Source organism: Nyctereutes procyonoides, unplaced genomic scaffold (genome assembly GCF_905146905.1).
Source record: "Nyctereutes procyonoides isolate TBG_1078 unplaced genomic scaffold, NYPRO_anot_genome, whole genome shotgun sequence".
NCBI classification, from domain to species: domain Eukaryota; kingdom Metazoa; phylum Chordata; class Mammalia; order Carnivora; family Canidae; genus Nyctereutes; species Nyctereutes procyonoides.
In genome coordinates this window covers 38,516,958-38,533,843 of record NW_026575120.1, presented here as the reverse complement: position 1 = coordinate 38,533,843, position 16,886 = coordinate 38,516,958, and positions in this window count along the sequence as shown.

Here is a 16,886-nt window from a genome sequence, read left to right as displayed (position 1 = left end):
TGTTCTTTTTTTTCCACTTGAGATTTTTTTTTATTTTTTTATTTTTTATTTTTTATTTTTTTGAGATTTTTTTTTTAGAGCAGTTGTAGATTTATAGTAAAATTGAAAGGAAGGTACAGAGATTTGCCATACACTCCATATTCCTACACATGCATAGCAGCTTCACCAGAATGTGACTTATTTTTTTTTTAAAGAAACAATGAACCTACATCATAATCACCCAAAGTCTATAGGTTACTTTCAGATTCACTCTTACCACAATACTACTCTTGGTATTTTACATCCTTAAGGTTTGGGAAAATGAGTAATGACATGTGGGCATCATCACAGGGTATTTTCACTGCTCTAAAAGCAGTCTGTGGTCTGCCTTTTCATGTCCCCTCCCTCACCTTGACCCCCACAGATCTTTTTACTGTCTCCATAGTTTTTATTTTTTCCCCACAATGTCATATAGTTGGAATCCTACACATAATAGCCTTTTCATATTGGCTTTTTCACTTAGTCATCTGTATTTAAAGTTCCTATGTCTTTTCATGGCTTGATAGCTCATATTCTTTTTAGTGCTAAACAATATTTCATTGTCTGGATGAGGACAGTTTCTTTTTTATATATATAAAGAGTATATTTATTTATTCATGAGAGACACAGAGAGAGAGGGAGAGGCAGAGACATAGAGGGGGGAGCAGGCTCCCTGCAAGGAGCCCAACATGGGACTTGATCCTGGGACTCCGGGATCAGGGCCTGAGCCAAAAGCAGATGCTCAACCACTGAGCCACCCAGGTGTCCCATGGATGAGGATAGTTTCTTTATCCATTAGTCTACTGAAGGAAACCTCAATTGCTTACAAGCTTTGGCAATATGAATAAGGCTGTCATGAACACCCACATGGAGGTGTTCTTAAGCGGTAAGGACACTTTGAAGTTTTAATATTAAAAAAAAAAGTGGGAGGATAAGAAAAAACTCATTACATAGAAAATGGAAGAGAAAAGCATTCCAGGCAACAGAATCAGCACCACAAAAAGGCTAAATATGGGAATGCATGGTGTCTTCAAGAAGGAACAAGATACAAACAATCTCTGAAACAAAACAAAATAAAACAATTAACAGTTGTCCAATGTGTTCTTATATCATTTCCCTTTTGGATAATTTATCAAGTCTTAGATCAAGTACCAGAAGAGACCTTCCCTAACTCTACCATCCCCTACGCTAAATTTAGCCCACTTCCATTCTTTCTAAGAGAATCCACTCCCTTTCCTTTGTAGCAACCAAGAAAGTTAAGGCCAGATTGTGTAAAAACACCTTATTCGGTTGTTTCTATTTTGCCTCTTCTCAATTATTCTTTCAACAAATGTTTATTGGATGCCTATTACATTTGAATTTAGCTATCTTGTACCCCAAACTTCACAGGCTAATACATACCATGCTAGAAGTATGGATTATATTCGGTAGGCCTTGAGAAACCACTGAAATGGTTTGCTTATTAGAGTAGCGTTATAATATGATCATATCTATATTTTAGGGGGGAAAAAAAACTTCAGCAGCCGGTTGAAGTTGTTGTTGGAGGTGTGTTTTGGAAACGATGAGAGTATTACAGTGTATAAATGAGAAGCTGTATAGAGGTGAACGAAGCCAGTGGCAGTGGGTTTATAAAACGAAAAAATACAGAAGATGTTTTGGAAGGTGAATGAGTTTGTTTTTCAAAGAGATGTGTGAGATACTAGAGAGAAGAAAGGCCAAAATTATTGAGATTTCTTATGTAGGTGACAGTAGAGTGTGAAGTCATTTGTTGAGTAGACTATTTAAAACATGGTACTGGACTCATTTGCTCTAATCATTTATTAAAACAAGATGTTTGACTCAATTTAAAAGCGTATGCCAAGATTAATATCTTCACACTCTATATTGATTTCACACTTTTAACTAAAATTGCCAGTCACAGGTTCTATAAGCAATCTGTTGAAATAAGAAAGTTGCTTTACTAGGATACAGAAAGTTAAGCATGTGGCACCTGTAAATTTTCCCTAAGATGTTTAAGATTCTCCATGGCTGCCTTTAAGACAAAACCATCCAGTGCTCCTTTTTGCATCTATATATTAAATCACAAAACTTTGTGATTTTTTGTTGTCATACTTTGCCACTGATTGAGATTTCTCTAGCATGCACAGCTCCATTAACTGGTGTTCTGCTAACTGGGTACCTTTTACCATAATGATCAACTGGAAAGGGAAGATCTCTACACACTCATGCCTATTCATGTCCAACTTCTTATGGACCTTTCTCGCACTTTTTTTTCCTTGTAACATTTTTTATCTTCTCCTTTCTAATGCCTCTGGCTTTAAGTACATCCTATTAAACTTCCCTATTTTAGGAAGAAATACTAGAGAATAAAATGATTACCAGAGTGGAGGTGGGTAGGGAGATGGGTGAAATGGGGATGGGGATTAAAAGGTAGACTTACCTCAGTGAAAAAATGATTTTAAGAATGAAAAAAAGAAAGGAAAAAAATATGTTTTAGGTTACTGCTGACCCTTCCTCTCAGACCCCACCCCCTGAGTGAGAGCGCTCTGCTCCCCCACCACGGAAATGTCCTGGAAATGCGGGGCAAATCTAAAGGTGAGAGCATATTATGCCGATTTCCAGGAACAAATGCTAATCCAAGGAAAGTTGCTTGCTTTGATGCATGTTTTTAGATAATATTTAAATTCCAAACAAAATAGGTTTTTCAGAAGGCTTCTATGAAAAGGCAAAAACCACACCAAACTAAAGGAAAATAAAAACAAAATAACTCTTTTCAAATATGTGTAGATGTGTACTCATTTTATCTTTTTTTTTTTTTTTTTATGTGTACTCATTTTAGATGGAAAGAAAATCAGGAAGAGAGATGGCCTGGATCTTTTTGGCCGCCATCCTCAGTAATGAAGGGGAACAAGTGGTGCTATTTCAGTAGGAGTACCTCCAGTAGGAAGTTTTTTGAGATAAGCAGACAGGGACTGAAATGGAACTCTGGTCTCAGATGGGTAAGAATAGGAAACAGTCGAGAAGATTCAGGTCTGAAAGGAAGAATCAAAAAGTGAGCGAGCCATAGGCAGGCAAGCAGGGACCAGAACACGGGAGATCCACTGAGCCAGACCACTGAGAACCAGTCTTGAGGAAGCTGCTTTCAGCTCCTAGTTCTTTATACAGCCTGGTGGGCATGAGAAGAGAAATTCTACAATCCCAAGAACTTTTTGCAATTAGGAGGAAATCTTATGCCCTTCAAACAAAGAAGGAAAGAGAGACCGTAAGCAAGCAAAGGCACAGAAATGAGACTAATTAGAGGTTACAAAAAGTATGTTTGATTAATAAGCCAGGTGTGTTTCAGGAAGCAGTAAGAAAAAGGGATTGAAAGTAGCAGTGTGTTGAGACTTGAAAACTAAGCAGATAATTTTCAATCTCCTACAGAAGGGAATTGGGAACAATTAAAGGTTTCTGAACAGAGAAATTGCAGAGTAAAAGTGCAGGAAAAGTTACAGAAAATGACACTCGTTGGTGTTTAAGCTTCCTTAGAGAGGGAGAATCCCAGAGAATGAATTCCAGATGGGAAAAGAAAATGCATCTCGAGAAAAACCATAATCAGAAATAAATAGGATATGGAGACAACCCGATCCACAGAATCTGCACTGCTGAAGCTCACACAGCTACGGAGAGATGCCAAAAGTTGTTGGTTTTACATCTTGAAATAAGAAGCAGAGCCATAGCAGTGAAAAATAAACGAGACATATATATTCATGACCATCGTGGTAGAGAGTTGGCTACGGTCTTGTGGAAACAATCACGTTGTTTTCCCAACACACCTACATTTTTTATAGGAGCTGATTTAGAAAACCCCAGTTCCAATCTCTACTCATTCCTCACCTCTCCGGAGCAAATCGTATATTCATGCTGAATCTCAGTTTCCCCCATCTGTGAAGTAGGAGTATTGGACATGAAATCAGCAGGGTCCCTTTCACGATCTATACTCTTAGATTCCATAATGACAAAAGATGCTCATGACAGTGCAAAATTAATTAATTAATTTGTGCATTCACTCATTCATTCATGAGAGACACACAGAAAGAGGCAGAGACACAGGCAGAGGGAGAAGCAGGCTCCCTGCAGGGAGCCCCATGCGGGACTTGATCCCGTGACCCCAGGATCACGACCTGAGCCAAAGACAGATGCTCCACCACTGAGCTACCCAGGTGCCCCATACAAAATTTTAAAAAGTCACCCTGTCACTTACTACCAAACAAGTTATATATAGATTATTATATAAAGAAATTAAATAAACTTCAAGAAACTTACAAAACGGATGGTGAATGCTGGTCTAAAGCTATAGCAAAGCACTGAAAGAAAATTATTTTATTCCTTTACCCCCTCTCTTCAGGCCGGAAGCACATAGAGCGATCCAGATGAATCATCCTAAGTCACAGATAATGGCACAGCATTCCTTGTCGATAAAGCCAGGACATGCTGCTAATTCTGCTCATTTGGACATACTCAGATTTTCAAGAATCGACATCCATTTACTTCTATCTTCATACCACATGTAGCTCATTGTCTTGTTTTATCATCACAAAATTCTTTTTCATGAGGAATATATATTCTAAGGGATCTGCATTACTCACTGAAATGCTCACACTTGAAAAGCTTCAAAAGGAATTTTGCTTTAGGATTACTTTATTCAATCACATTATTAAAACAGAGAGCAGATGAACTGCAGGGTAGATTCGGAATGACCAGAAACCACTGCCCCGTGATCTATATTTAGGAAGCAGTTCCGTAAAATTGATATTTTTAAACTGGCACTAAATATTTGTTTTATAAATACTATAAAATGCTTTTATATAAATGAATATACATAAAAATAGTGATATTTAAAAATACTTCCGTCTTCTTTATTATCATGTTTCCTGTCATTGTAGCTCTATAAGGCAAATAGGCTAAGAATGGGGAGAGATGGAACCAGAAGCACACATTTGGGATTCAGGATCAGTTGGCCTGGAATTGCATCCTGGTCTACCTCTTAGCCTTACGTGTTTTCGCAGGCTTCTTTTCACACCTTAGAACTTCATTTTTTAGCCTTGGTAAGATAGTAATTAGATCAAAGTTATTAAAGTCTTACTGAGCCTCTGTAGGTGGGTTATATTTACCAGTGAAGTTTGGGGAAGTGGGTTTGTGGGGCAGATAATAAATATTTCTTGCTGGATGGGACTGTAGAGCCTAAGAACAGATACCTACCCTGCAGTATTAAGTGTTGACTAGAGATCTAATGCTCAAAAGAAAGTAATACGGGCCCCCAGGGGTAGAATAATTAATACTGCCTAGAATATTCTATTGTCAAGCATATCAGTATGTCAATGAAGAGTTCCATGAAATGATATAAAACAAAATGCTTTTTTAAACTGAAAAGCCTGGGACACCTGGGTGGCTCAGCGGTTGAGCATCTGCCTTCGGCTCAGGGCCTGATCCCAGGATCCAGGATCGAGTCCCACATCGGGCTCCCCACAGGGAGCCTGCTTCTCCCTCTGCCTGTCTCTGCCTCATGAATAATAAATCTTCAAAAAAAAATAAAATAAAAATAAACTGAAAAGCCTTAACAAATATTAGTTTATTTCTAATATAATATAATAAACAGAATCAGAGTTAACGACTGGATATTTTTCAGATTTCTTATGAAAAGCTCACCTTAAAATATGAGGCATTATTATGTATCTAAAAATACACAATGAAGGTTTTTTTTGGTAGTTGAAAACCTTTCATTATTTCTTGCATGCCTTTGTCTAAACCAATGGATTAGATCACAATATTTCCTTCCACCTATTTTTTTTCATAGAAAATCCACTTAGATTTGAGAATTCCAGATTGATGTTTAACGTGGAAAAAGCACACACCAACCAGCGATGTCTAGAGGATTCCTCTAGCTAGCTGTCCACTTTCTATTCACATTCACAACCATTTTAGCTTCACTACCCATATTCTATTGTAAGAAATGCACCACCATAAGGCAAATAAACCTATGTTATGGAACCAAGCAGCCTATATGCATTGAAGACCCCACAAAACAAGAATTTCTTCTGCAGTAACTACTGGAATATCTGTAACACAGCCTCCTATAAATAGCACCGTATTGTTTGAATGCCTCAATAAATCAGTTTGCAGACTCGCTGGGTACACTGCTACATTTCCTTGATACACTTTCTGACTCTGTGTCACAAGCTAACCTAAAAAGATTTGAATTATGTGTTCGCTATTAGTTCATTGCTTGACATTCCATATTTCTTATTGTTCAGAACATAAGAATATGCACGTTTATACATTTTTCTAAGTTCCACTTATTGGTTAGTGTTATTTGAAATATAATATGAAAATGCACTTGACAAGTTACCCTGGAGGTGACACAGCAATTTGCGGAGAAGTATGAACATCGTGTATTCATGGCAGAGCAATGTTCCCTTTTAGATTTGAGTTTTCTAATATCTTCAAATGCCACTGTAAACCAATAACAATTTATTTTTCAGTGGCACAATTGGTCATGTGGAAAATATTTTTCCTGGATTTAAAAGAGCACATATATTCACACATACGCTTTACAGTTGGCCCTTGTTCAGAATATAATTTCAAAAAAAAAAGGAATATAATTTCATGCAGATTGCAGACATTCTATACTGTGTCTCATTCATCTCTGAGTTTTCAGTCCCAGCAAAATCCCTGACACAACACCAGTGCTAGATAGATGTCTGCTGAATGATTAAACATGTCTGTGTATTCCCTTCCCAGGATGAGAGCTTGTGGGGTTCCCAGACACAAACCCCAATTACAGTTTCAAGTGCAACAAACCCTAGAAATGCTGAGTTCACTCCCATTCCAGGAGAATGCCACCCCAAAATACTACAGAAGACTGTATTCTGGGGTTTACTCTTTCTATAAACTGGGTCTATAATCTGGATATTGTGGAGGTAATGGTATCTTTGAAAAATATTAAGTAGGTTTTCTCCTGAAAGAGAAGTAAATTTAGGGGACCCCTGGGTGGCTCAGCGGTTTGGTGCCTGCCTTCAGCCCAAGGCATGACCCCAGGTCCTGGGATCGAGTCACACATTGGGCTCACTGCATGGAGCCTGCTTCTCCCTCTGCCAGTGTCTCTGCCTCTCTCTGTGTCTCATGAATAAATAAAATCTTTTTAAAAAAAGATGTAAATTTAATGTGAGCTGCAACATTTTGTTGTTGCTGTTGAGAATAATCCCTTGCTTTCAGGTGATAAAACTTTGAGGGAGGAAAAGAAAAATAATTCTGAGAACATGGTGTGTGGTTTCCTGAAAGTTGTGCTTCTTAGAAACAGATCACCTAAAAAAAAAAGTCTTTATTTCTATCCAAAAACTACAGGGGTAGAATCAACAGCCTCTCCTTGCTGACCCCTGCCTACACCTGCTTTACTTTTTTGCCCAAGAATTCTAAAAAGACCTGCAGAGATACTGTTTGACTCTATGGCACAGCAATAGAACTATCACGTAGAGATATCTTGGTCAAGGTCAGCATAACTATTGTGGCTAGATTCCAGTAAAACAAAAAAAAGAAGAAGAAGAAGAAGAAGAAGAAGAAGAAGAAGAAGAAGAAGAAGAAGAAGAAGAAGAAGAAACTAACAACTCACATTATTTTTCTTTCTCATTGGGTAAAAACTGTGACAGGGTGTGTGCCAGTTAAATAGCGGAGAGATGACACACATTTTCATTCCTATTTCCAAGGATAGCAAAAATCGCAATGAAGGATAAATCAAAATGCATTTAACTGACATCCAGTTTTCCTCTTAGAGGGGAAAAACGTTTTACCTTGCATTCTTATTTTATTGCTTATTGTAGGCTTAACTCTACAAGTCAATGCATTTATTTGTCTCAGTTTTATCCATTTTCCTTAAAAATTCGATACCTACTAAAATTAAAATGTTTCTGGAGAAACAGCATTGGAAGGTGCTATCATGTCCTGAGAAAGGCTTTGAATACAAGTTCTCATGGGGGCTGGGGCAAGGGTGGAAAAAGAGAACATGAAAATATGAGCCATGGGATCCCCGGGTGGCACAGCGGTTTGGCGCCTGCCTTTGGCCCAGGGCCCGATCCTGGAGACCCGGGATCGAATCCCACATCAGGCTCCTGGTGCATGGAGCCTGCTTCTCCCTCTGCCTGTGTCTCTGCCTCTCTCTCTCTCTCTGTGTGACTATCATAAATAAATAAAAAATTTTAAAAAATAAAAAAAAAGAAAGAAAATATGAGCCATTAAACTTCAGTGACAATAAAATGAAGGTCTTGGTTGGAAGCAGGAAAACCAGTATTGCTAGTTTGCCTTGGACTAGAAATGCTTGCACATAATTTATCTATATGTCCATAAGACATCAGGAATAAAGGTAGGCATAGCTGGCATTTTTCTCACATAAATATCTAGAATTGTTAAACTTATATTGTATTTTAAAGGTCTTTGAAGAATTTCCATGAAGATTTAAAACATCTGAATCTACATGGAATTTCACCCTATACCCTACCCACCCCTCGCACAACGTCTCAGTAGTATTGTAGATAAATTTCAAAATATAGCCAGATGGGGAACTAATGGCTGAGAAAAATTCAAGAAAGCTGGCAAATAAATGTTCTAAAAGATGGTAACTTTTAATGATAAATGTGGGTGAAACCGGTGTATCAAGACAATATTCTCCGAAAGCATTTAGAGAGATCAATTTCTACTTGTATATCACCTAAGGAATCCATGTTGCTTTCATAATGTTCAAGGGTTAAAATTCAGCATGATGTCTATGTGTTTTGATGTTTTTTGGTCTGAATTATATACAGTGGAGTCTAGAATGTTGAAAGTCAGATCATTCCAATAACTGTGCATGATAATTCTTCTCTTATCACCTTGACATGTCAGTACCTTCTGGTCCATAAGCTTCTAAAACTGATGCCTACATTCTATAGTGCTACACAAGTAGGCCAGCATGGAAAACATGAGACTGAATCAGGTACTGATCATTCTCACAGTGGTCTTAAATTGTATGGAATTAAAAAAATTTACAATGACGTAAAAGAGCAATAATACACTTTCAAAATGAATGGCAAACAGGCTTCACTTGATCTATTTTTCTCTCCTGGATTTTGATTTGACCTAAAGAAGGATGTATCAATGTGTCCTGGAAATGTTTAGAAAATAATAGACATAAATAGAAACTTTATAACATGCCCTCTTAATTTTTTTTAAAGATTTTATTTATTTATTTATTTATTTATTTATTTATTCATTCATTCATTCATTCATTCATGAGAGAGAGAGGGGTGGGCCAGAGGGAGAAGTAGGCCCCATGCAGGGAGCCCGACATGGGACTCAATCCCTGGTCTCCAGGATCACGCCCTGGATTGAAGGCGGCGCTAAACCGCTGAGCCACCAGGGCTGCCCAACATGTCCTCTTTAAAGAGAATTTATATTTTTTGTTTTGTTCCATGTTAATGTACACATGCCCCAGGGTCCCGAGGTTTCTTATTTTCCAGAGCAATCATTTTCATCTCTTTAAGCTGCTTCTTTTGGAATTTACCTCTATTTCTTTCATTAAGTAGCATGCTTATGTTGTTATTTCCTGATTTTACAGTTTTAAGTGTCTATGGACTTCCCACTATGAAAGATGAAGATTTCCTTCTCTTTCATCACTTCATCTCACCACACACAGACACATCTTTTCGGTCCCCATCCCTGCCACCTTACTAATTTAGTTATATCAAAAACCTCCCTTTGGGCCACCAATCCATACTGACATCATCATGACTGTGTGAGTACTATTCACAGCTGAGCCAAGCACTTATGTATGCTACAATAACTATTCCTGTCCTGCATAACTTCTATTTTCTCTAGGGATAATGTTTTTTTTTTTCCTTTTTAAATTGACATATGGTTATACAAATCGTGTCTTTATTGAAAAGAAACAATCATATTACCTAGCAATGCCCCCAACTATGTTGAACACATGACAGTAAACTTTATATGGATCTACTTGACCAAGACAAAGGCATAAGATGGTTTTTTTTACCCAACTTGTAAACATAAACGGTGGACTCTCTGAACCCTGCATTCACCCCTGGCTGTAAAGAGACAAGTCCATTGAAACTCACTGACTTTCCCTCACTCTGCACTTGTCATCTAGATTTGGCCTTCCAACATCTGGATTTAATCAAGAACCACAGATCAGTTCATGGTTAACAGGGAATGTCAAATGGAGGGCATTGGAGAATACGATGAAATTGAAAATTTAGCAGCCTCTTTATACCATGATATACCTAGGGGAAAAACTTCTAAGAATCACTTAGTCCAAAGCAAATATTTCTTATGAGGAAACAGAGGCCCAGAAAGGTGCTTGACTCAAAGTCAGTGAAAGTGTGTGTGTGTGTGTGCACGTGTGTTTAATTCCCATTCTGATTTAACATGTACCATTCCAACATTCCAATGATATGTAGGCAAATGACAATGTGCTCCTTATAGTAAGTAATATGTAGTTATATATTGTTCCCATAGAAGTATAATTAGGCTAGAACAAAGGTAAATAGATTTTTATTAATTAGTGTATATTAACATTTAAAAAGTTCTCCCAATTGCTCATTTTTACATTTATTAATACGTATGGGCAACAAAATTAATTTTTCCTACACTATTAACATTCCCTGAGATAGGACCACATTGATAATCCAAACACCATTGTGTTATTATAAAATATTGCTGGACTTAGTTTCAAGAAAACACATATAAAAGTTTAATCGCCCTATCTTATTAGAAAGTATGGTCTTTTGAAAATAAAATGGAATGAATGAGGAAAAGCACTTAATTATTCCCCTGTTTATTTCTATCAACTCAGGAAGCTAAACCAAGCCATCAACCACTACATAAATACTTGGCTTTTTATGGAAAAAAAATAACAAAGCTGTGTTTCTTAATTTCTCAAGTAATATACTTAATAGGCTATATAGTTAAGTGAGTCTTGTAAGGCAATAACAGAAAAGATACAACTACCGTATAAACTTCTGCCCAAGCATCTCCCTACCATCAACAGAAAATATGATGTAATGTTAATTTCAGTGAGACATTACTAGATCATTCTAAAGACTATAGCATTTTATGGCTGGTGAAAAAAACAAACAAACAAACAAACAAAACTCCAACAAATGTTGCTGGATAGGCCATGACACCCCCTTCATAAGCGCCATCATATAGAGCCAGATCCTTACTCAGTTTTATCACCTTGCCTAACGGCAAGGGTTGGGAGCTTAAGTATTGGACCAAACTAATGAGTCAAGGTTGTCTCTTTTCGCTGAAAGTGAGAAAAAGAGAGAAAGCAATCAGGTAGTCAAAACTGAGAGAAACAATTGTAAGATGAGCCGCTAAAAATCTAAAGGTAGAGAGGAAAGCCTGTTAAGACATCCCAAGTAGTTCAGTCTCTAACTCTAAGGGGGGAAAATCAGGTGGAAATGGAGCCAGAAGGGAATCAGATGATCCAAATTTCAAATAGGAGGACAAAATGGAATCTGCACCAAGACCACAGAATAAGGAGCAGAGGAATGGACTGGGCTCAGAAGATTAGTTAGTGCTGATAGAATTTGGGTTTCTCAGACCAAGACTTGATCATTCAGATCTTGACAATGAGATCATTCGCCCTCCACTACTTGACAATGTTTTGGTCTTAACTGATGACAGGGAGGACCATTTGCAAGGTCTAGGGTCTCACAGACCTGGGAGTATATTTAAGGAAATGTAAAAAACTCATGGCTCATCTTGAAACACCAAGAAACTCTGCCTTTCATCCCTGCTATCCGCCAAATCAGATCACTATCTTACAACATGCCAGGGAAACTGGTCCAGGTGGAATAAAGGGTGAATAATTAGTGACAGGAATAGTTCTATCCCCAGGGCCATTGTGTGATGAGCAATGACATGTAAACAAATCCTACAAATGTTGAAGAGTCAATAGCATACTCCCTATTTGAAATTTACATTCTACATCTAAATATTGACCAAGTTCAATGAATATTTTTTCTAATTTAGCATCTAATTTTAATATTTTATTCGGGTCTTTATAGCTTGCTTTATTTAGGCGTTAATCATCTCTCTTCTGAACTATTTTAGTTAATGTTTAACAGGAAAGGCAAAAAAAGTTATTATAGTTAAACTTTGTGAATGGCAACTCTTTGCTTTTTGGTATAGACAGACTTCGTTTTGTTTGGTCTATATTATAGAAGACGCTAAATATCATTAAATCTGATGATAAGAAATCAAAACCTATACACAACCTTAAATTAGGATAGGGCAATCTAATTGCTAAAAATAAAGGCTTTTGCATCGATCACACAAGAGATTGAGTCTCAGTTTTGCCACTTGCATATCCTTTGATAATTTGTTTAACCCCTGTATGCTTCCTTACGTTCAGCAGTAAAGTATAGGTAATAAAAGCATCTACTTTGTAAGATTGTTGTCAGGTTTAATAAAGATGCACACCAACACATATATGTATGTATGCATATTTATATATGTAAAGAACACATGAGTGTGTATATGTATCTAAAACACTACATACATGCATATGGATATGTTTTATGTAGACAGAGGAACCTTTCACAATACCTAACATTATGTGCCCTCACTACACACACACACACACACACACACACACACACACACACACACACATATTAGCTTTAGCAAGAGGATATCTTAAAAGTTAGAGGACATTCAACAGCCTTGAAACAAACTACAGGTTATTTGTAGTCAAAAGGCTGAACTGGAGGCTTGCTAAATATATAGGAGAGAGACTATAACCTAGGGGCAGATCCACTGAAGAACTAGAAAAATCCCATACTGTATATATTTTAGGAATCCCTCTAGTTCACCTCCCACCTTGAACAGAAATTCTCTTGCCCTCCTGATAGCCATTTAACTGCCACTTGATCAAAAAGTTTACTTTTTAAAAGAACTCTATGCTGAACAGCTCCATCAAAATGTTTCCATTCTATTGTAAATGTTTTCATTAAACTGATTTACAATCTTTAGCAAGCTTTGCAGTCCAAACTAGTAGCAGGAAAATGGTGATATAGGATAGAAATAAAATCATTCTTTATTATAATTAGTGGACTTCCAGGTTTTCCTATTAGCATCCTTTTAATAGCCTTTCTGCTTTAGTGAGAAAAGTTAAGGTCTGAAGTAGACAAAAGTGGCTTCTAAACCCAGTGATGTGAGGGGGGCACTTGACGGGATGAGCACTGGGTGTTATTCTGTATGTTGGCAAATTGAACACCAATAAAAAATAAATTTATTATTAAAAAAAAATAAACCCAGTGATGGTACCTAAAAGCTGCATAAACTTGGACAAACTACGTCACTCTCCAGGCTTCAATAATCTCATCTCCGAAATCAAGATGATAATTTCCTGATTGAGAAAGGAAATAAAAAAGAAGGAATCAGGAGGGAAGAAATAAAATCGATGTGTTTTTATGTTGTGCTCACTCAGCTCTATGGTGGGCATTTCATGCACTGTATCATTAATACACATGTTGAATAGAAATTATAAAAAATAGGGGTACCTGGGTGGCTCAGTTGGGATTCTTGATCTCAGGGTCATGAGTTCAAGCCCTGTATTTTATTTTTAATTTTTTAAAGATTTTATTTATTTATTTGAGAGTGAGCCAGAGTAAGAGAGCAAGAGCAGGAGTAGAGGCAGAGGGAGAAGCAGATTCCCACTGAACAGGGAGTCTGATGTGGGGCTCAATCCCAGAACCCTGGGATCATGACCCAAGGAAGGCAGATGCTTAACCAACTTAAGGTGCCCCCAAACCCTGTATTTAAAAAGAACTAGTAATTTTACAGTTAAAGAAACAGTTCTATAAAACTTATATCAATTCCCTACATTTATAAAGCTAGGAAATGCCTGTATTTATCCTAAACCATCAGGTAAGGATTTCTATGGGCAGATTTACGAGACTCACTCATGGGAATGATTTTTGTAATACTGGTCTTCTATAACTTATAAAAAAACTTAAGAAGGTAAAATTCTCTCAACTAATATATTAAGTAACACAAATAAGTCAATGAATTGTGTGACCTTTGCCTTTCATTGCTGTTATAAAATAAGTCTTGGGGCACCTGGGTGGTACAGCTCTTGGTTTCAGCTCAGGCCCTGGTCTCAGGGTAGTGAGATCAAGCCTCAAGTCCAGCTCAGTGCTCAGACCACAGAGTCTGCTTTTCTCTTTCCCTCTGCTCTTACCCACTCCCCTGCTTACATGTGTATCTGTGCATGCACTGTCCCTCAAAAATAAATCAATAAATCTTTAAAATAAGTCATGTTAATATTATTTTTTGCATGAAGCCTGTGGGAAAACTGCATGGTGATGATTAAGGAGTGATATGCACTGTACATTACAAAAAAGACAAAAATATTTCCAATAAGAATAGGATTTTGCCCAAAAGAATAAAAGCAATAATTCGCTGAAAGGAAAAGAAAAAGACAGTCAACTGATTTCAAATCCTTTCTTAAAAGAAGGACATACTTGGCAGACACAGGGTGTAATGAAACCACTGCTAGCTCAGGTAAGGCTAAGGTGCAGCCAGCCAATGACCTTGATGTGAGGCTCACTTTTTTTTTTTCTTCTGAAAAGTGATGATCAAATCATCTTCCTTCTGCTTCTTGAAAGCATGTTGTAGGTTTCAAATCAGATAATATATGTGAAAGTTCATGGAAACTATGAAAATCTATTCAAGCACAAAGGATTATTATTAGTCATGCAGCTAAAACAGCCATGTAGATATACTCTTTCAAAAGTTTTGACATCTTTAAAATGAGCACCCTAGGTACCATGCCAGGTACCAAGGCTACATAGATGGATCAAACATGTTCCCTAAGGATTTGGGCACTCTATATCAAGAGCTTTGGACATATTCATACTCTTTGATTCAATAAATCCGCTTCTGAGGATTTTCTACAGAAAAAAAAAAACAAACCTAAATATGGGGAAAGGTCATATAAGAAACATTCTGTTGCTTGGTTATTATATATTTGTAACAGGGAAAATATTTGAAATGATAACAACCAACCACAAGCACGTAGCTAAATTAAATAACTGCATTTCTCAATGAAATATTAGCACCAATAAAATTATGGCTATAAAGAAATGATTGGAAAGAGCTTTTGATCTAATGATAAGTGGAAATAATCAGAAGATTGTAACTTAGCTGTGATTACTGGTAGGTAAAATTTTATAAAGTGATTATTTTCATGGGGGAAATGATGAAAGGAAATACAATAATTAGCACAATACAATAATTAACACAAAGTTAATTATTGTTAACGTTGGTCGTGCAAAACTTCAAAGGAGGGGCCCCACTTCTACATTTTATAACTGCTGATAGATTTACTGTTCCGATGACTTTTATATACAATCACAGAGACAATCATGTGATACTAAGGAGTGTGCCTCGTAATAGATTATATTGTTGCTAATATATGCAAATTCAGATAATTCTAATATTCTCCTGATCTCGTCTGTCATAAAAAATCATTGAAAAAATAACATGTCAAAAATTCCCTCAACAACTTAATTTAAAATATATAAACCATGCTTTAATTAATTATTCTCGAGGCCAGCAAATTAAAACAAAATACTTTTCTAATTCCTACTCATTATGTTCCCAACATTAATTTAAACTGTCCTGATTTCTTTTACAAAGTTAACTTTTATGACCAATGCATTTTGTCAAGATCAAAACCCAAATGCATGAAGAATTAACCTTGTACAATAATGAATTAACAAGATCTGAGAAAGATAAAACGAATCACTAAATGATTATCGTTAACAAAAAGTTCCACTCTGCTCCCTTATGGAGAATGATGGAACACTCTTTTATTGAACTCCATTATCCTAATGAGAAGATGTTCTACACTTGATCATAGCCAAAAGGCTGGAGAAGATATTGTAATGACTTACTGCCAGTGCTTAATGAAGAGGTTTCATAATTATTGAAACCACATCTGTTTGATTAATGAGTCTCTTCCAAGATCCATGCATCCTTGGCTATTTGGTGGGTGGCACGATGCGCCGGCTGCATAGAAGCTCTGGTTTCTCTTCTTTTGTGAAGGGAAACCTTCTCCACCAATGGCAAATGCTGCTCCTGGTGGCCTTTTAAAAAGGCAAAGTTTCTATTTTGTGCAGCCTTTGTTTAAATCTCGGTTCAATCTGTCACTGATTTGTGTCCCTGGACAGGTCACTTAATTTCTCCATTCTCCCTTGCCTTGGTTTCCTTTTCTGGAAAAATACAATGATTCCAACCTTATGGTGTTATTGTTGAGGATAAATGAGATCATAATTTAAAAGCTCTTGGAATCGGAGAAGGACAAACAGTGTATGTTCTCATTCACTTGGGGAATATGAATAATAGTGAAAGGGAATATAAGGGAAGGGAGAAGAAATGTGTGGGAAATATCAGAAAGGGACACAGAACATAGAGACTTCTAACTCTGGGAAACGAACTAGGGGTGGTGGAAGGGGAGGAGGGCGGGGGGTGGGGGTGAATGGGTGACGGGCACTGAGGGGGACACTTGACGGGATGAGCACTGGGTGTTATTCTGTATGTTGGTAAATTGAACACCAATAAAAAATTAATTTATTAAAAAAAAGAATGCTTTTAACATAAAAAAAATAAAAAAAAATAAAAGCTCTTGGAATAATGCCTGGCATACGAACTAACACCGGATACCTAACAATGGACATGTTTCTAGGAAGGAAGGTGAAAATTCTGGAATCCACTTGACCTTTAATACTGTTATTGGGTAGACAATTTAGCGATGTGTCCATTGCTTCTTC